Here is a 21,259-nt window from a genome sequence, read left to right as displayed (position 1 = left end):
GCTGGAGATAAGCAGATGGCTCAGGTATTCTGCCCATTAATTTGTGTGTGGGAACCAGAGATTGCATGACGGCATTCTTTGTTATTGATAGTAATACTAAGTATAATGCTTTACTTAGCAGGGATTGGATTCACACCAACAAATGTGTGTCTTCCTCTCTACATCAGAAGATAATGATGGCCTTATGCAATGGAAAACAGAGAAGATCAATGCAAACTCTCAACCCTTTGTCGCTTGTGCTGACTTTGCAGAGGCCAAGTTGTATACTGAAGGAGTGACACCGCTCAGTATATTGAGAAAACCTGATGGTTCAGCCAAAGTGGAGGCTGATGAGGAAGTAACACACCTGAAACACTTGGTACAAGAGAGTGCTAATAAAGAATTCATCATCAAAGATGATAATGATGTCTGGTTGTAGGCAAGAAAATGAAACCCAAGAAGCCAGACCCTTGGCTTTAGGCAAATTTTCCGCATTGGACTTAAAATCAATAGTCCAAAAGGTCCAGGAACAAGAGAAGGAAGCCATGGTAGTTGGGTGTAAGCAGGAACAACAACATGTCAAACCTTTGACCTTTGATAAATACTGTGCATTGGACATCGAAACAAAAGTCTAGGAAATACCGGAAGAAGAAGTCTTATGGACAGATTTTGTCTATGAGGAATAAGGCAAATATGTTAAATTAGAGAAAGTGAGAGCAGAACAAAGCAAAGAAATTGCTTTGAGGATAGAAGAAATCAAAAGAGAAGCATCAGTGAGTTCTCAAATACAAGACCCCTTGGAAGAAGTTAATTTAGGGGAAAGTTCTGCACAGCAACCTATTTACATCAGTGCTTGGTTAAGTACTCTTGACAGGGATCGGTTATTGAAGGTCTTAAAGAGATATAAAGATTGTTTTGCATGGTCTTATAATGAACTACCAGGATTGGATAGGTCATTAGTGGAACATAAGCTCCCTATGAAGCCTAATTTCAAGCCATACAAGTAGAAGCCAAGAAAGATGAGTCCTAAATTGATTCAGAAGGTCAAGAATGAAATTCTTAAGCTCCTTAAGGCAAGCTTTATTAGAACAGCCAGGTATGTTGAATGACTATCCAATATTGTGCATGTGGTTAAAAAGAATGATAAAATGAGGGTATGTATCAATTTTAGAAACTTGAATTTAACAACTCCAAAAGATGAGTACCCCATGCCTATAGTAGACTTATTGGTGGATAGTTCAGCAGGGCACAAGATTTTATCTATGATGGATGGGCATTTTGGTTATAACCAAATTTGCATTGCAAAGAAGGATGTCCATAAGACAGCATTCAGATGTCTTGGAAGCATTGACACCTTCGAATGGGTTAAAATGTCATTTGGCCTAAAGAATACTGTGGCTATATATCAAAGGACAATGAACACTATCTTTCATGATCTCATTGGAGGGTATTTAGAGTGTTATAATGATGACATTGTAGTAAAATCCCAGTCCATGGAGGAACATTTGATTTACTTGGAAGCAGCCTTCGAAAGAATGAGAAAGTTCAAGTTGAAACGTAATCCTCTCAAATGTACTTTTGGTGTATCAGCTAGAAACTTCTTGGGCTATGTAGTACACAATAAAAGAATATAGATTTATCAGAATAAAGCCAAAGCCATCATTGAAGCCAAGCCTCCATCAAATAAGAAAGAAGTATAAAAATTCCTTGGACATGTTAATTTTCTTCGAAGATTTATTTCTAACACTATAGGGAAAACTAAAGTATTCTCTTCCTTATTAAGGTTGAAAGATGAGGAGGAGTTTGTGTGGACAGAAGAGCATCAAACTGCTTTCCAAGGAATTAAAGCCTACTTAACCAAGCTTCTAGTGCTGATGCCACCAAAGAGTGATAAGCCATTGAAGTTGTATATTGCTGCAGCAGAAGATTCATTGGGAGTTTTCTTAGCCCAGGATAATGAAGAAGGAAAAGAACAAGCAGTTTATTACCTTAGTAGGTTTTTAAATTCTTGTGAATATAAATATTCAGCTGTAGAAAAGCTATGCCTTGCATTGTATTTTGCTGCAATGAAATTAAGATACTATCTTTTGCCTACAATTGTCTTGGTAATTGCAATCACAGATTTGGTTAAGTATATGTTATCTAGACCTATGTTGAGAGGAAGAATTGGCAAATGGATACTAGTCTTATTAGAATTTCATCTTGAATATGTCTCTCAAAAAGTAATAAAAGAACAAGTTTTAGCTAATTTCTTAACAGATCATCCATGTTAGACAGAAAGCCAAGAGATAATGGATCTAGGTATGGTTAGTATTGAGCCATGGCATATATGGTTTGATGGATCAAAAGCCAATGGTCTAACTGAAATTGGTATGGTGATTAAGTCACCACAGGGGGTATAAACCACACATGAAATTACTTGTTCCAATAATCAAGCTGAATATGAAACTTTAATAATGGGACTGAAAATGCTTATTGGATTACAAGTTCATGCAGTTGATATATTTGGGGATTCTCAATTAGTGGTCAACCAAGTGAAATGAATTTTCAAATGTCAAAGTGCAAGCATGTTGCCATACTATGTTGTTGCATTACATTTGCTTTCTCAGTTTCAGATAGCAAATGTGACTTATATCCCGAGATTCATGAATAACAAAGCCAATGATGTAGCTCAGAAAGTTTCGAATTTCAGGAGAAAGGATGACACTCAAATGAACATAAGTCAAGCAACATATCAAAAATTAATACCACCCTTAACTAAAAAAGATGTGATGTTAGAAGCCAATCATAATGACTTGCAAGATCACGATTGAAGGCATCCAATAATGCAGTACTTAACTGGCCCATCTTCGAAGGCCAGCAGAAAGATAAAACTACAATCTATGTAATACATAGTGTATGGTAATACTCTTTACAAAAAGGGAGCAGATGGATTGTTATTGGAATGTCTAGGACCAAAGGAGGCATTGACAGCCATGGCTGAAGTTCATGAAGACATCTGTGGTGCTCATCAGCCTAGTGTGAAGATAAGATGGCTGCTTCGAAGACATTTCTATTATTGGCCCACCATCCTTAAAGATTGTATAGAATATGCTAGAGGTTGCCAAGCATGTCGAAAACATGGCATGATAAGACATGTATCAATAACTGATTTACATGCAGTTGTAAAGCCTTGGCCATTTAGAGGTTGGGTTATGGATATAATAAGGAAAATACATCCACTTTCTTCGAAGCATCATTGTTTCATCTTAGTGGCCACAGACTACTTCACTAAGTGGGTCGAAACTAAACCATATAAGGTTGTAGACCAAACTGAAGTTATTGGATTTATTAAAGATCTGATTCACAGGTTTGGCATCCTGCATACCATAACTGTGGATAATGAGACTGTATTCGATGGAAAGATGGTAAAGTCTTTTGCGGCAGAGTTTGGAATTAGCCTTGTTAATATTACCCCTTATTATGCAAAGAAAATGGACATGCAGAATCATCCAATAAGTCTTTGAAAAAAGGAATACAGAGAGTTGTGGAAGACAATCCAAGGGATTGTTATAACTTATTGTTGGATGTATTGTGAACTTATAAGATTTCTCCAAGGTCAAGTACAAGAATTACTTCTTATGCCTTAGTATATGGACATGATGTAGTGTTACTGGTAAAGATTAACATTAAGATCTTGAGGGTGAGATGCCAGGACTAGTTAGCTCCTGAGCAGTACCATTAGAGCATGTTCTTGGAATTAGAAAATGTGGTTGAAGTTAGAATTTTGGCATTAAATAGCATTCTTTTCCAAAAGAAGAAAGCAACCAAAAAATATAATAAGAAAGTCAAGCACATTAGCTTTGATGAAGGTGATTTGGTATGGAAGACAATACTTCCAATAGGAATTAAAAGCCATAAGTTTGGCAAATTGTCACCTAATTGGGAAGGACCATATCAAGTTCATAAAGTTTTGCCTTGGGGAACATACCATTTAAGAAATTTGAATGGGTATGTACACCCTAAGAAAATTAATGGCAGGTATTTGAAGCCTTATTATCCAACTGTATGGGAAACATAAGGAGTATAATAAATGCTAAACCCTCAAATGGTAAATAAATAATTTATTTCATAAGGAGTTAAGTACATGCAATCATAGATTAGCCCAAAAGTCAGTCCAATATTTTAGTTGTTCCCTTACAATTGATTCTCTACTCTTAAGGGATGGGAACAACTGAATGGTTGTAGTCATCTCCTGCTTTCGATCAGCCAGTCCTTGGTTGGTGATTTGCAGCTTTGTGGTAGTTCGATCCAAAGCCAGGTTAACTGCTGATAATTCTTCTTCTAGTTGAGCTTTCTTCTCGAAATTGAGAGACAAAGGAATGTTGTTCTTTCAATTCAGACACTTCAACATGTATATGGGAAACAAATTCCTGGTTTCTCAACAATTTCTCCTCTGCAGCTTTGGCAACATGGCAGGTGTTGACATAAAAGTCAATAGTAGCCGCTGCCTGAGACAAGTGACTTGAAATGGCCATGTTGGATTGCTCAATGACCTTGCAGCACTAGAGGAAACCATTCTTAATAATAGGTCATTGCAAGGCTTCGAATGGGATCCTCGAGAACAATGTCCGCAACTTCAAGTAGATGCCCAAATCCTGTGGGAGTGAGGAAGCCCTACTGATGGTTGAAGAGCTCTCACAAATTTCCAAGAGAGAATTAGCCAGAACCAATGGGTCAGTTTCATTACTGGCTGTTGAAATGGTAGAAGGCATGTCAAAAAGGCTCGCCAATCTAGCTTCGAAAATGTCCATCTCTTCCATTGACATTGGTGGTGCAGTAAGGGCTCTAGTGGTAAGAACAAATAGCTGCATAGGGATAAGAGAGAAAGATGAAGTGTGCCTAGCAATTTCCATAGTCCTGGCTACTAGTAGGTCAAGAGAAGAAGGGCTGGAGCTGGATAGTGATGGTGGACAAAGAATTGGTGAGCTACTAGTATTTTCTCTGAGGAAATTAGCTATTACTAGAGATGAAGTAATAACTGGAATCTCCTCAGGAGGGGAAGGAGCAGCAAGGATTGTAGGGAGAATAAATTGGGCTAAGTTAAAGGTTAGAAGAGGACAGTATGGAGTTAAGCCAAAAGGACAAGGATATAGGAATGCTTTGCCTCAAAAATGGTATGAAAAGTGTAGAACCAGGAAGTGGGAGTATTGTCTGAATGGGCTCTACACTTAGAGGCACTTTAGTGTCAGTCTTCTTTGTCCTTTTGAGGATGTTTCTAATAGTCTTTCAACTTTCGATAAAACTGAAGAAGTCCTTATCGAAGGAGAAGGTAGAGTAGTTGTTGCTGCAAAAGAAGAAATACGAAGCAATGTTAAGTTTCAGTATCGAAAACTTGAGAAAGGAAACTAGAGACAAGAAAGGAAATTACTAGTTTCAGAAGTGGTAACAATGGTTGGAGAACTGCGAAGGGTATAATGTTCAGCAGCTTGTTGCCTCCTTGCAATTTCTCTTTGGAGTGCATTAGCAATAGCAACTTCATCCCTAAGCATTTGCTGTTGTCTCCTTTTCTTAGCCTTCTGGAGTACAATGATCTCTTTGGAGTGTTCCACTTCCACTGCTTTAGCAGATGCTTCATGAATAGGATCCCCAGTGAAATCAGAGAGAAAAACCGTTATTTTCTTCTTTTTTTTTAATGGTGTCTCCTGCTCTTTCTCTGCTTCCTCTTCTCCCATGTGAGCCTCAGGTACCTCATTTTCAGGATCAAGCAAGAGCTTTCTTTTCCTTTGTTGTTATTGCTTGCTCTTGAAGAGATTTAAAGCTTGAACTCTTTGAGGAGAGTCTCCTTGTGAGACACCTACACCACCTATACCAAAGAAGGAATTATGAGAAAAAAACAAAAGCATCACAAAGAAACAGAAAAGAAAAGAAATAGCAGTTCATATCTTTCTTCGATGCAGCTCAAGTGACTCTAGGAAGAGGTGAGGCAGCAGGAACAGACTTTGTGGTAGTAGGGGTAAGAGCTGGGGTAGCATGAGCAGCGGAGGAAGTAATAACTCCAGTCCCTTTGGACTTGGCTTGAGGCACATCTAATACCACTAATAGATCTTGAGGAGAAGTGGCCAAGTACACCTCCATATTGGTCATCTATCAATTCTGGTACCTTTTAAGTGTGTTGCTTTGGGGAATGAAGGATAGGTATTCAAAATCAATCAAGTTTCGGATGAACTTGGAGGTTGCCTCTTCTAATATGGATCTGGGAACTTTCAGTTCTCTGTTCGCAAGGTTTGTGTTGGATTGATTGCAGAGAGAGATAGGGATCCCTTGAGAAAGTCCAAATTGCCTAACAAATTGAGTAGGGCAATAAGGGTCAGAGATACACTTATAAGCTCTGGAGTTCATGATGCCAATGAATAGCTCCCTCGGGATCAAAATAAAAGCCCACATACTTTTGTGCTGAGGCCTAGAGCACGACCTATCGTTCAAAAAGGTCCTCAACCAGGCTGGGCCAATATTGGCTTCGAAGGGGCAAAAGAAGGTGTGAGAAGAAGGGGAAGCTGGGAGTTGATGAAAGAAAGAAAAATACCAGGCAAAATTGGAAGGATAAAAAGAGATATTGGCTAACTTCATGCCATAAGTGGTAGGGTTTGGTATCAAAAACTTTAGACACTTAGAACGCAAATCAGTGAAGTATGCAAAAAGCCAGAGTTGAAGTATCCACAATGGGCCTCCTTGATTGGCATCCATGGGTTTTTTCACAAAAGAGGGAACAAGCTTTGTAGACATGGCCCAAAACATATGGAGCTAAAGTCACATGTTTATGAAAAACAAAGGCTTTGGCAAAGGGGGCAAACTCAGGCATAATCCTCTAAGAAGAAGTACAGAAGAGGAATTTGCAAAGCCAATACAATAAAAAGGAAAAGAATTCGCTATCAGTCACAGAGCCTTCCCTTTTGTTCTCAGTCTTGACAAAGTCATTATAGGATGAGTTCAGAGGGGAAAGAGAAAAAGGGATGCTGAGGTCAGGGTACTCGAGACCAAAGGGAGTACTAATAGCAGATAACCCTAATAGATGGCAGATGTCAAGGACAGTAGGAGCCATCATACCACATCTAAATTGGAAGAAATTGAAAGTAGAATTCCAAAAACAAAGAGCAGCAGGTATTAAAAATGAGTCCTCCGAAATGGTGAACCTGAATAGTTGAAGGGTGTCGAAGAGGCAAAGTTCCTAGAGATCCAATGTTCTAGTAAGGACGACCCGATCATACTATTCCTCCCATTCTGGTCTTACTGTGGGCCAGCAGCGATGAGGTCGGTTCACTCTCCAGCTTCTCCGATCAAGACCGCATTCATAAAAGAGGCAATGGTCCTCCAAATGCAGGTACAGAGCTGGAAGATGAGTAGGGACCTCTTTAAAAATAGACCCAAGCACATATTCCTGTTGCTCATGGCGACAGGGAATGAAAATGCGCCCATCAATAGCACTTTTGTCGCCAGCTTTGTATTTCTCACACTCTTCAGCAATGGTCTTTTTTAAGGCTACGGATGGACTCACACGCTTTACGACTAGTATCTTCAAGGAGGAAGAAGCCATTGATAGAAGTTTTCAGAGGACGAAGTTGGGAAATAGGGTAAAGAAGAGGAGAGGTCAATAGAGATGAAGGGTGTGTGTTGAGTGAGAAAGTAAATTAAAAGCATGAAAGGAAAGGGTTTTTAAACTTTCTGTCCAAAAAATGCCCAATCAGTTTAAATGGGTAGAATTCATAAAGTACTGAAGGTACGGATACAAAAAATATTTGGCTTCGAAGCCAAGCTTTGGCTCCAAAGCTAGATGACAAACATCCAGCTAGGGCTTCGAAAGCAGGAAGTTGACTTCGAAGCACGTTTCATACCTAAGAATACAAGAATGCTCAGGTGTTTGTTTACTTCAAGCAGATTAAAGACTTGCTTTTAAGTTTCTTGTTGAAAGTAAAATCATTCGAAGTAAAATTTGAAATATTCCGCAGCTAGAATTTGTTTGTTTTAGACTTCGATGTACCAAAAAAAAAAAAAAAACCAATATTTGGTTAAGTAGTGAAGAACACAAAGGGATTCACTCTTTTAGAATAAAACAGTGCAATCCCTAAGAAAAGTTTTCATACTTCGAAATACGTAGACTGTTTTTTCGAAGCAAAGATAGTTAATTCAAAGTTGTTGATAGTGTTAACCGTATGATTGGAATGAAAAGACCTAAGACAAGGATTGTCAATTATACTCCATATGTTGGGGAAGTTCAAATTAGGTTTCTAGTATTCCATTAGAAATGTTCAAATCAGGTTTCGAATGACAAAATTAGTAAATTCGAAGCTCTGATTTTGTCTGCTTTAGGCGAATAGAATAAAATCAGACCATGCCAAATAAAGAAAGAAAAACCTAGCTTTATTAATATGAAAGTAATTACATTAGAAAGACTTCTTGGCTACAAATTCAATTTTATAAAAATAAGGAATAGAAAGAATAATAAGGTCATGGAATTTGTTCCAACAGTGGTCAATGAATTTATGTTCCTTTTTTATTTTGTCCTCTATCCTCTCCAAACTGGGTTGCTGTAGCTGATATGTTCTTATTTAATGAAAAAGTTGTTCAGCTTTTATTTCGAACTCAGTTTCCTTTAATCCATGATCTATCTCATCCATATCTAGACCATCCCAGTATGTAGAATCTTTATTCTTGAAGTCATTATATTTGTTTATAAGGTTCTCTGCTTCATACTGGGTGTGAATTCGATGAGCTGAGATTTTGTCCAAAGATTGAGAGGTAGCCAAAGAAGTTTGGTACCAATGAAGAAGAAGTTGGAGATGATCCAAAAATATATGAAGTTTTTCTTGAGAAATGGGGTTGAGGACATGACCCTGAGTCATAATATCACAAGCCCATCAAAAGTTCTAAGAGGAATATCACCTCGAAGAACATTGAAGGGCAAGTGAGAAAAGGCTGCAAGCAGAAGTTAAGCTTGATATCGCTCAAATATAGTGGGGAGAGCTAGAGATTAGTAGAAAGGAAGAAACTGATTCTCAAAGAGAGTAAGTCTCAGTTTTTCCATCCAGTGAGGGTTTTGAGGAAGAGGAGGCGCAGGAGGATCCATTCCAAAGGAAGAAGGGAACTGGGGGTTATTTACACATGCAAGCCAGTCAGAAGAGCAAAATTTTGCCCTCTAGGCTAAGAATGATGGGTTGTATCCTTGTGCTTCCTCTGGACGAGGAGTGGCTCGCACTATCTTCGTAGGTGTGGAAGATGTATACCATGCTATAAGTAAGTTATCTTCCAAACTGCGTCAGCGATCAATGGTACATAGGGGTAAACCACCGAGCTCCGAGCAAAAGGAGGGAAAGACAGAGGATCAATGAATTCGACGAATCGATGGTTAATTCGCTCTATTAGCTTAGATTCATCAGGTTCTGGCCAGCTTCCCTAGCCAGAAGTTTTAGAAGAAGAAGAGGAAGTCGCAACCTCATCCCATGCAGAAGGTTTTGTGGCAGAAGAAAAGCTTCCAATATCCATTTTTGCAAAGTCTTGGACTAAAGAATTGTGAACAATAGGTTCTTCATCCAAAGGTCGATGAATTGCAAAAGCTTCCATGACTTGAATAAATGGAGATAGATAGGTGTGGCTAATAAATGCATGAAATTCCTTTCGAGGGCGAACATCATTATCTAACAACTCTTTGTATGCTTGATCTATGCTAGAGAAGGTTTGTTTGGCCATGCGAACTGTATCAGTCTTTTCGAATGCTCAGATAGTGGGAAATATTCAAGGTGTATAAAAGAATTTAATGCAATCGGTTGCAGTTCTAAGAATATGCAAAACCCATGTACGTCTTAGGACGTGGGTAAAGTGTTTTTGATGTAGGCCGAAAGGTACCACATTGAGGCCACTTAAGTTATATTTTTAGTCTTTCAATTTTGTTTATTTGATGGAGATGATGTGTTTCGTACACTTGTACAGATTTGGCAGGAAATATGAAAATTCAGTCAAAAATGGCGCAAAAACAAATCCTCCGTGCAAGGAATGAAGAATCCGAGCCAGCCAAACCACCGTACGTGTGGCCAAGCTTCATCGCACGTGCGGCCCACATGGGCGCTCGAGCGGCCCACCTAGGGACGTGTGCACAAAATTTTTGATCTGTTTTGCTCAGAATAAAAGAAAGAAAAATAACCAGACCTAGGGTTTGAAAAATTAATACAGAAAAAAGGGAGGCTAGGGTTCTAAAGAGGTGACTTTCTCCTAAAGCTTGACACACACTTCCATGGGGATTTCTTCCTCATCTTCTTCCCCTTCCCACTCCTCTATGAGTGGTTAGTCGTCTTTTCTAGGGTTTTGATGAAACCCTAGCCATGTAATAGGATTTTTCATAAGCTTTAATTGTGAATTAGTTTGAATGGATGATTTATAAGTTTTGAATAATTGTTTCTTTCATCTCTTCAAGCATTTTACTCTCTGTGATTGTTTAATGCTTTCCATACATTAATTTTCTTTGTGTTTGTATTCAAAGTACGAGACAAGTCATGCTATGAGAGACGGGTTGTTTTGATACCATAGTTTAGAGCAAACGGCTCATACTACTTGGGATGATTCGTGCCTGTACGTTGAATGCGACAACTCTCTTGATCAATATTTCAAACTTGTAGTTGTGAAATATTGGGTAGTTCAAACCAAATCGCGATTGTTGTCCAATGTTAAGTCTCATTCATGTGGTTAGCGGTGAATTATCTACCCTGGGATTTTTTTTGAAAATTAACATCTCAAACCCTAATTTTAATTGTTAATATAATTCTTTAATTTCATTTAATTGCTGTTTAGTTATAAAATCAATCTTATCTTTTTAATCAAAATTAATTTAGGAATTTAGCGATTGAATTAATCTAGTTTCACATTTGTCCCTGTAGATCGATACCTGGACTTGCCATTATTCTAAAACAATTTGGTATAGTTTAGTGATTTATTTTTAGCGTGTTCAACGACTCATCAAATTTTAGCGCCGTTGCCGGGGACTTCTGATGAAATTAATTAATTTAAAGTTATATTCTTATTTTAATTTTTAGTTTAGGATTTTATGCTTTTGTGTTGCTAAGTGTGCAAAGCATTTGAAAGTGGAAACTGTCACCGAAGTACAAGCGAAGCGCAACCGAGCTTTAAAAAAAAAATTGCAGCACTAAAGTGCTTAAACAGAAGCAAACACTCGTAAGCAAAGCACCAAAGTGCTAAAAAGAAAAAATTCGCTCAATTAGAGGTTGGAGACAACTTCTACACGTCAAGAAGCCGCAAGACGAGTAAATCGTTTTCGTTAAACCGCTGTGGGTATTTCTCCCTTTGGTATTTTGCTTTCGTAACTTAGTGCACAGAGTCGGAACTTTTTGTGTGTGTGTGAGTAGTGTATGCACAGGCGCCGTTCTTGTCGCCCTAAATTGTGGAGTTTGGACCTTGAACTAGAAAGGACTCTTAGGAGACTTAGAGCCTCTGCCCGTATTCCTAGGCTTGAATAGTCATATTCATACATTGAGCCATTAGAGATGGAAAACCAAAATGTCCCGAATGTACCCAACCGGACCCTTAAGGATTATTTCACACCCACTGCATATACATCACCATCATGCATCCAATTACCCAACACCATTGCTGCTCATTATAAGATTAAGTCCAGCACCATACAAATGCTCCCATCATTCCATGGACTAGCTCATGATGATCCTTACAAACATTTGAATGAATTTCTAAAAATTCGCCTGACAGTGAGGATCTAGAATTTTACAAACGAGGCCTTAATGTTGCAATTGTTTCCATTCTCATTAAAGGATAAAGCCAAACACTGGCTGAATTTCTTACCTACTAATTCAATCACAACTTGGGACCAATTACAGCAATGGTTCTTGGAGAAGTACTTTCCCATAGGTAAAACCAACCAACTTAGGCGAGCCATCACCAATTTTGCTCAAATGGATGGCGAGCAATTCCATGAGATGTGGAAAAGACTTCGAGATCCTCTCCAACAGTGCCCTCACCACCAAGTGCCTCATTAGCAACTTGTTCAAACATTTTATTATGGCTTAACTGAGCTGCACCGCCAAATGGTGGATTCATCCTGTGGTGAGACATTTATGTCCAAAAATGATGCCGATACATGGCAATTGTTTGAGAACCTAAGTGATAATTCCCTTCACCATGCCTCTGCAGCCAGACAAGTCTGACAACCAGTAGTTGGAGCCCTGAAAATAGGGGGCATTTATGAGGTCGGGCAAAACCTAAAGTTAGCCCAACAAGTAGAGGCATTGTCCCACAAAATAGACCAATTATTAGCTGCGGGACATGCCCCTACACAGTAAGATCAGCCTCAATTTCACGAGACATGTGCTATATGTGCAAGCCCTGCTCATGACTTGAGTAAGTGTCCCTCGGCATCACAATTTCCAGAGTTAGTCCAAGAGCATGTGAATGCGGCTCAACGATTCTCCAACCCGGGTAATGACCCATACTCCAACACATACAATCCGGGATGGAGAAATCACCCTAATTTTTCATGGAGACCCCCTTCACAAGGCACTTCTTACAATCCTCCACCACCAAGGCAGAATTTTAATAATTTTGCCAACCAATCATCTTACCAACCACCGCAACCTTATAGACCCCCACAACCGTACCAACAACCACAACCCCCGCCTGTTCCTCAGGGCAACTCTGCCTTTAAGACTCAGGTGTTGGAAGTTCTCACAGAACTTAAGGGGTTAGCACCGGTAGTTCACTCCCATACTCACTCTATTGCCAAGCTAGAGGCCCAATTGGGTCAAATGGCTAACAACATGAATCGGAGAGAGGAGGAAAAATTACCAAGTCAAATTGTGGCCAACCCTAAGGGACAATACAGGGCAGAGAGTTCGGGTGGAAATGGAAAGCACCATGAGCAGGTGCAAGTGGTGATTACTTTGAGAAGTGGGAGGGAGTTAGAGTCTCAGTCAGTTGCGTCTACACCCAATGAGAGCAAAGGTGAGGGGGAAACACTTAAGAGGATGACTTAGTCCCTAACACTTTATATGAGCCCAAGGTACCATATGTGCCTAAGGCACCCTTTCCCCAATGCCTTGATACACCGTCCCTTTTTAATAAAAATGCGACATCTATGGAAGTAATGATAGAGGTCTTTAAACAGGTAAAAATCAAACTCCCCCTATTGGAGGTGATTAAGCAAGTACCCTCCAATGCTAAATTTTTGAAGGACCTTTGTACGCAAAAGTGTAAATCCAGGACACACGTGTCCCAAAAGGTCATCCTCACGGAGCAAGTAAGCTCCATCTTGTTGAATGACACACCTCCTAAGCTTAAGGACCCAGGTGCCCCAACCATTGCATGCATTATAGGGGACTATTTCATTGATAGGGCCTTGTTAGAATTAGGGGCTAGTGTCAATTTGTTGCCGTACTCTGTGTACGAGGAATTTGGGCTTGGCGAGTTGAAGCCCACTACTGTCACTCTCCAGTTGGCTGACCGGTCCCTCAAAGTGCCATATCGCATGATTGAGGATTTGCTAGTGAAGGTCGATAGGTTGTACTTTCTTGTTGACTTTTTGGTTTTAGATATGGAACCGATAGCTAGTTCCAGGAAACAAATCCTGGTGATCTTAGGTCGACCTTTCTTGGCTACAGCTAATGCATGCATTAATTGTCGGACTGGGGTTATGGATGTTTCATTTGGTAACATGCAAGTGAAACTTAATGTTTTCCAAGCATCCCAACAATCCCATGAGAGAAATGAGTGCTTATTTGTGGATGTTGTGGATGAGATTGTGGAGGAAGCTTTATCCTTCATTCTTGTAGAGGACCCTCTAGAGGCTTGTCTAGCTCATTTTGGGTTTGAGAATTTAGATATTGACGGGTCGGTTGAGGAGGTAAAGGCTTTACTTAATGTTTCTTCTACACCGGATTTTCCTTCGTGGAAAGCCCGGTTTAAGTCACTTCCTCCTCTGTCAAAGGAGCCCATCATACCATCTTTGGTCACACCACCTACACTTGAGTTGAAGCCACTCCCGGCCAGACTCAAGTATGCATTTTTAGGGCCCCAGGATACTTTACCAGTCATCATTGCATCGGACTTAACTGCAGAGCAGGAGAGTCAGTTAATGAGTGTTCTTGTGGCACATCGGAGTGCTATAGGGTGGTCGGTGGCTAATCTGAGAGGGATAAATCCCTCTGTGTGCATGCATTATATACATCTTGAGAAGGACACCAAACCTTCTCGTGAAATGCAACGAAGGCTTAATCCTAATATGAAAGAGGTAGTGAAAAAGGAAGTATTGAAACTATTAGATGCGAGTATTATATACCCCATCTCGAATAGCAAGTGGGTGAGTCCCACACAAGTGGTGCCCAAGAAATCGGGCATCACTGTTGTTGAGAATGAGCGAAGAGAGTTGGTTCCCACACGAACCACTATTGGGTGGCAAGTGTGCATTGATTATAGGAGATTGAATTCCATGACTAGGAAGGACCATTTTCCTCTGCCATTTATCGATCAAATTCTCGAGAGGTTAGCGGGGCAGGGGTTCTATTGTTTTCTTGATGGCTACTCGGGGTATAAACAAGTCCCAGTGTACCCTGCTGACTAGGAAAAGACCATATTCACTTGCCCTTTTGGCACTTTTGCTTATAGGCGCATGCCTTTTGGGCTATGTAATGCACCGGTGACTTTTCAACGATGTATGATGGCTATTTTCTCTGACATGGTAGAGAAATTTTTAGAGGTCTTCATGGGTGACTTCTTCGTATTTGGGCCGTCTTTTGAGGAATGTCTCCAAAACTTAACTAAAGTCTTTATTCGTTGTGTGGAGACAAATCTGATTTTGAGATGGGAGAAGAGTCATTTTATGGTTCACGAGGGGATAGTATTGGGACATATTGTGTCCCCTCGAGGTATAGAGGTTGACAAAGTTAAGGTTGATCTCATTACAGGTCTTCCTCCACCCAACTCTGTGCGTCAAGTTAGGTCTTTCCTAGGGTATGCAGGTTTTTACTGTCAATTCATCAAAGATTTTAGTAAAATATCCCGTCCTTTGTGTAGTTTACTTACTAAGGATGCACCTTTTTTCTTTGATGAGGCTTGTCTTAAAGCCTTTGAAACATTGCGAGCGGCCCTTTCTACTTCCCCTATCATGCAATCTCTTGAGTGGTCCCTTCCTTTCGAAATCATGTGCGATGCATCTGATTATGCCCTTCGCGCCGTCTTGGGCCAAATGGTGAATAAAGTGCCCCGTGTCATATCCTATGCTAGTCGTACTCTTTTTGATGCTCAATTGAATTACATTACCATCGAGAAAGAGTTGCTAGTTGTGGTCTTTGCCTTAGAGAAATCTCGGTCCTATCTCCTAGGTTCCAAGGTCATCGTCTTCACTGATCATGCTGCTTTGCGATATTTACTATCAAAGAAAGAGACCAAACCTAGATTGATTAGGTGGATTTTACTCCTTCAGGAGTTCGACCTAGAAATTCGGGACAAGAAGGGATCCGAGAATGTAGTTACGGATCATCTATTCCGCATCTTTATTGAGCACACGAGTGATCCCTTAGCCTTGCACGACTCGTTTTCTGACGAGCAACTTCTTGCGGTTTCACACTTGACCCTTCCGTGGTTTGCTCATATAGTAAATTACTTGGCAGTTGGTCAAATTCTGAAAACTTGGTCTGAGCAAGACAAAGACCAATTTTTTTCACAAGCCAAGCAGTATTTCTAGGAAGACCCAAAATTGTTTAAGTATTGTCTGGATCAAGTGATTCGGCGTTGTGTGCCTGAGAGTGAAACCCATAGTATTCTCACCTTTTGTCACTCACATGCATGTGGCGGCCATTTCAGTGGGCAGAAAATGGCCGCCAAGGTTTTACAATGTGGGTTCTACTGGTCCTCTATCTTCAAAGATGCCCATAACTTTTGTAGAGCTTGCGAGCGTTGTCAACGCATGGGCTCTATGTCACGGTGAGATATGATGCCAATGGCCCCTATTTTAATTGTTAAGATTTTTGATGTTTGGGGCATCGACTTTATGGGTCCCTTTCCACCATCTTTTGGCTTTGAATACATTTTGGTGGCTGTGGACTATGTTTCCAAGTGGGTGAAGGCAGTGGCAACCAGAACGAATGATCATAAGGTTGTGGTTAAATTCCTCCATAAGACCATTTTCTATCGTTTTGGGTTTCTACGTGCCATAATTAGTGACGGTGGCAAACATTTTTGCAACCGATTCTTCGAGGCGTTGGTGCGCAAATATATGATCACTTACAAAGTTGGCACTCCTACCATCCCCAGACTAGTGGTCAGGTAGAGGTTTCTAATAGGGAGGTTAAACACATCCTCGAGAAAACTATGAGGCTTGATAGGAGAGATTGTTCCACTGGGTTGGTAAATGCTCTTTGGGCCTATCGCACTACATATAAGACACCCATCGGGATGTCTCCATATAGGATTGTATTTGGAAAATCGTGTCATCTCCCTATTGAGTTAGAACACCGGGCTTTGTGGGCCATTAGGAAATTTAATTTTGATATGGCTAAAGCCGGTGACCATCGAAAACTCCAACTCAATGAGTTAGAGGAGCTCCGCAATAATGCATATGAGAGTTCTAAAATTTGCAAGGCTAGAACTAAGGCATTTCATGATAAACATATTTCTCGTAAGTCCTTCGAGCCTCACCAAAAAGTGTGGTTATTCAATGCCAAATTGCGGTTGTTCCCGGGTAAACTCTGATCTCGATGGGATGGCCCATATGAGGTTATAGAAGTCTTTCCGCATGGGGCAGTTGAAATTAAAAATCCACAAGATGGTACGACCTTCAAGGTCAATGGCCAAAGATTGAAACATTATGTGGATGGTATTGAGAAAGGGGAGATGATTGAGGTTGTCCATTTGACGGACCCAATATATCTTCCATAGTGATTACTTTGAGTCTATGAGACTTTAATTCCTTTAAAGGTGTAATTCCTTTGGTGTTAGCCGTGCCCGAACAGCATCTGACGATCTGGTATAGCCACCAAACTGTGTTTGTAGTGAGTTCCTAGGAGACCAACTGAGACGGTGGAAACTAGAGTTTGAATGGCAAAGCCTAGAACACAAAGGCTTAGAATTTCCGAGACTAGAGTTTGGTTTAAATACCTAGGGGTGTGGAGATTGTTTCAAAACCACCTCGGCTTGAACTTTGTATGGCAGCCCCATAGGTCGAGGTAGCTTTATGCACCTCGATTTTGGATACTGAATCAACCTAGTCTGTCACCATGTTGGAGAACATGGAAAGTTACAGACACAGTTAGGGAGAAAAGTAGTACCCGTGTTTTTCGCGTGAAGATTATACCGTTGTTTGGCATTCCAATATTTTTTTTTTTAGTGCTATATTTATTCCGGATGTCAAATGAAGGTAGAAATGGTTTAGCATGATTTGGGTTGTACTTGGTTTTTAATTTCTTTTCTTTACTATTTTAAAAATATATTTATATATATACTAAAAAAAAAATGTGTTATACTTGCTTATTTAAAAAAAAAAAAAAATCCCAGACCGCATGTGCGGCCCACATGGGCGCATGAGTGGATCCCTCAAGCTTAATTGCACGAGTGGTTAGGCTGGGTGCACGAGCAACCTAACCCAAATGGTTACTACTTTCATGCCGTAGGAGCGGCCCAAAATAGGCGCTCGTGCGGCCCAACCCCAAAAGCCTACTACTTTCACGCTGCAGGAGCGGCGCAAAAATAGGCGCTCGTGTAGCCCAAATGGGCGCACGAGCGGCCCATAAAAAAAAAAAAAAAAACCTACAGATTTATTTTATTTATTTTAATTTTTATTATTTTATCTGATTTTATTTTATTTTATTTTTTTAAAAATAAAAATAATAAAAAAACATAAAATAAAAAAATCTGCAATTTGTTTATTTATCTATTTATATTTCAAAAACAAAAAAAAAAAAAAAATATATATATATATATATATTCGTGTATATTTATATATATTTATATATTCTTCTTTATTTTGTTTATTATTAATAATAAATATATATATATACATATGTAAAAATAAAATAAAATAAAATAAACATTTAACCAAACCCTACCACGTGTTGACTATCACTTTCCCAGCCATCTCTCTCACTCTACCTCTCTCACTTTTTTCTTCTTTTTCAATTTCTTCTTCTCTCTCTAAACTCCACACACCCACAAACTCCATCAAACCCGCCATCACCAACCTTCACCCTCATTCCTCCTCACCACTATCTCACCGCCGGCGCCCTATTTCCTCTCCGTTCGTCAAATCTCCAGCGACCACCATTTTTTTCGACAAATCATCCTTCTCCATCTCTTTCTTCACTACTTAAAGGTAAATCATCTCTTTTTGTTTCAAACTTTGTACTTCTTCTATCAATCTTGCATTGTAGTTAGATTTAAGGTTAGTTTAGCATAGATCTAGTGTTCATCCTTAAAAAAAAAAAATAATAATAATAATCCCTCAAAAATCAAAAATCTAGGCAAGAAGACGATCGCCGCACGTGCGGCCCCAAAAAAAAACTTCAGAAATAAAGGTGCTAATACTAATAATAATTTAGCTTATTTTTATTTACTATATTTGTTTAGTTTAAATTGTTTCGTTAGTGATTCTAGTTAGTTTAATTAGTTAGTGGATTGTTGTTATTTTGATTTTACTTGTTTGGTTATTTTTTTATGTTTATTTATTTATTTAATTTATTTTTTTTTATGATGTAATTGTTCGTTTAATTGTTAAGTAGTTTAGTTTTTAGTTTATTTTATTTTATTTTCTTCTTGTCTACTAACTTAAATTGTTTAATTTAATTTAATTTAATTTTCTTATTTATTTCATCTTTGTAGTTCCACTGTGTGTTTGTAAATAAATAACAATCAATTCGATGAGGTGAGGACAATGCGGTTTTGAGTGAATCATGCATACATGCTGTTTTTGATGAGTGCTGATATAATGGTTTTACATTTTTGGTTGTGTTGGTTGAATTATTTTGTGTAGATATGTCTTTACCATCCCGCCGATCAACCAAACGGCCTCGGAATGCCAACATTGCCTTTAGGGATGTGCCAACCGATGCTTGGGCCACCAAACCAGTTGCACGTGATACATCATTTGATGTGGACTTCTTTCGTCGCCATCAAACCATTGCGTGGAGTATTTAACAACTTGAAGACCGGGGCCTCTCGGGCATCTGCACCGTCACTGAACCACCATACCCGCGCATTGTGCGACTCTTCTATCAACATATGTGCATCAACGACAAGGCCCCGGGAGCTCTTTGCTCCCTTGTTGACGGAGTGGAGTTAGTGGTCACTCCAGCTTTAATTGCCGAGGTATGCAGAACAGTTCCCGATATTCGCTCGGGAACTCACTGTCCTGGCACTGGTAACTGAGTTTTATGAGGGGCGTCAGGACGATGACAACCGTACTAGCATCCGGCGGGCTAATTTACCACGCTGCCTTCTCTTCATTGATGTGGTACTGAAAAAGAATGTCATTCCTCTTGGCCACAAGGAAGAGCGGCGAGGGGACTTCCTCCGTGCCTTGCATCGATTTGACTTCCAGTTTTGGGTTGACATCCTTACTTTGATCTACAACCAGATGCACCGAATCTTTAATGAAGTCAAAATACGCAATACCCGGGGCAATTCTACATGGGCCCTCCCTTTTGCCAATCTCATTACTGCGCTCATAAAAGGCCAAGAGACATACCCACTTTAGGCCAATGAGGTTCAGCTTCCACCGCCTACATTTTATGGTAAAACCTACTGGCGCCAAACCATGCTTACTTGTCGCCTTCACTACTCTTTATCGAAGTCCTGGCCAACCCTAATAATGCCCCAGTCGAGCCCGTCGCGGCACCAGCGCCAACACCACCGCCATTCCGTATGACAAGGGTACAATATCAGGCTCTTCTGGATAATCAAGCCGCCATTCAGCAATCTGTGGTTGATCTTTGGACCGACTACCAGGCATATCGGGATTACTTACAAGTGGCATTTGATGGGTATCAGCAGTCAGTTGCATCTTTGCAAACTGACTTTTATGCATACCGTGATTCGAGTGAGCAACGGTTTGATCAGCGATTTGAACAGCGGTTTGATCAGCTTGGCACTAAGGTTCATGATGAGGCGTTCGAGACTCGGACACTGATGCATGCCCTATTTGAGCAGCATTTCCCACCACCGCCAGATCCACAACAGTGATTTTTGTATGTTTCCTTTATTTTCTTTCCTTATTCATTTTGTTTTGTTTTATTTTCTTTTTCTTTTTCTTTTCTACTGTACCAAAAAAAAATTGAAAGTGTGTGTGTGTTTGGGTGTCCTTGCCTCATTGGATGTGCGCCCCACGCTGTCTGGTAAGATCCTCTCTCTCATTTTACTATCTAATGTATAATTTCTTACATTGAGGACAATGTTATATTGCAGTTGGGGGGGTGAGGGTATTTGTAATAACCATTCATGTTTGTACTTGCTGCACTTGATTGCACCACTTCACTTAATGTTTACGTTGTGCCAATCTGGTAATGATATGAGCATATGTTAATTGAGGAACATAGTGGGCTTGTATGAAAATGGTTTATTGGGTAAATACTCACATGTGATGTTTGCACTAGGATAATTGTTTGTGTTTGTGGTATTAGTATACTTGTCATGAATATGCCTTAATTCACATGAACACACTATCATAGCAGTGACCTCTTTATTATAATCTCTGGTGTACATCATTGATAATGGCTAAGGTTGCAGAAAAGAATAAATGAGTAGCCAAGATTCTTGTTAAAAAAAAAAATAGTTGACTGGTTTGGGTTCGTAGCCTCTTTAACTCGAGTTACTAAGCCGTAGGGATGTCTCTACACCTAGTGCCCTAAAACCATCTGGTTTGGGAGTCATTGGCCCAATACTTGCTACATGGGTTAATTAGAAAGCTTAAGGGACTTAGACATTGCACAGTTAATGAAAAATAAGAATGACTTGTTCGGGTTCGTAGCCTTTTCAGCTCGAGTTATTAAGCCCGTAGGGGTGTCTTTACACCTAGTGCCCTAAAACCATCTGGTTTGTGAGTCATTGGCCCAATACTTGTTACATGGGCTGATTAGAAAGCTTAATGGATCAGAACATTGCACAGTCTTTCAAAAAAAAAATTGAGAATCTTGGTTGCAACAGTTTAATTTTTCTGTATATGTTGAGTGTTATTATGAGTTACATTGGGCTATTATAGTGGACAGTTAACTAATATGGAGATTGCACTTTACACCGAGGGTAC

This window comes from Camellia sinensis, chromosome 13 (assembly GCF_055761805.1).
Source record: "Camellia sinensis isolate YWXY chromosome 13, ASM5576180v1, whole genome shotgun sequence".
Lineage (NCBI taxonomy): Eukaryota > Viridiplantae > Streptophyta > Magnoliopsida > Ericales > Theaceae > Camellia > Camellia sinensis.
This window is presented reverse-complemented; position numbering follows the sequence as displayed.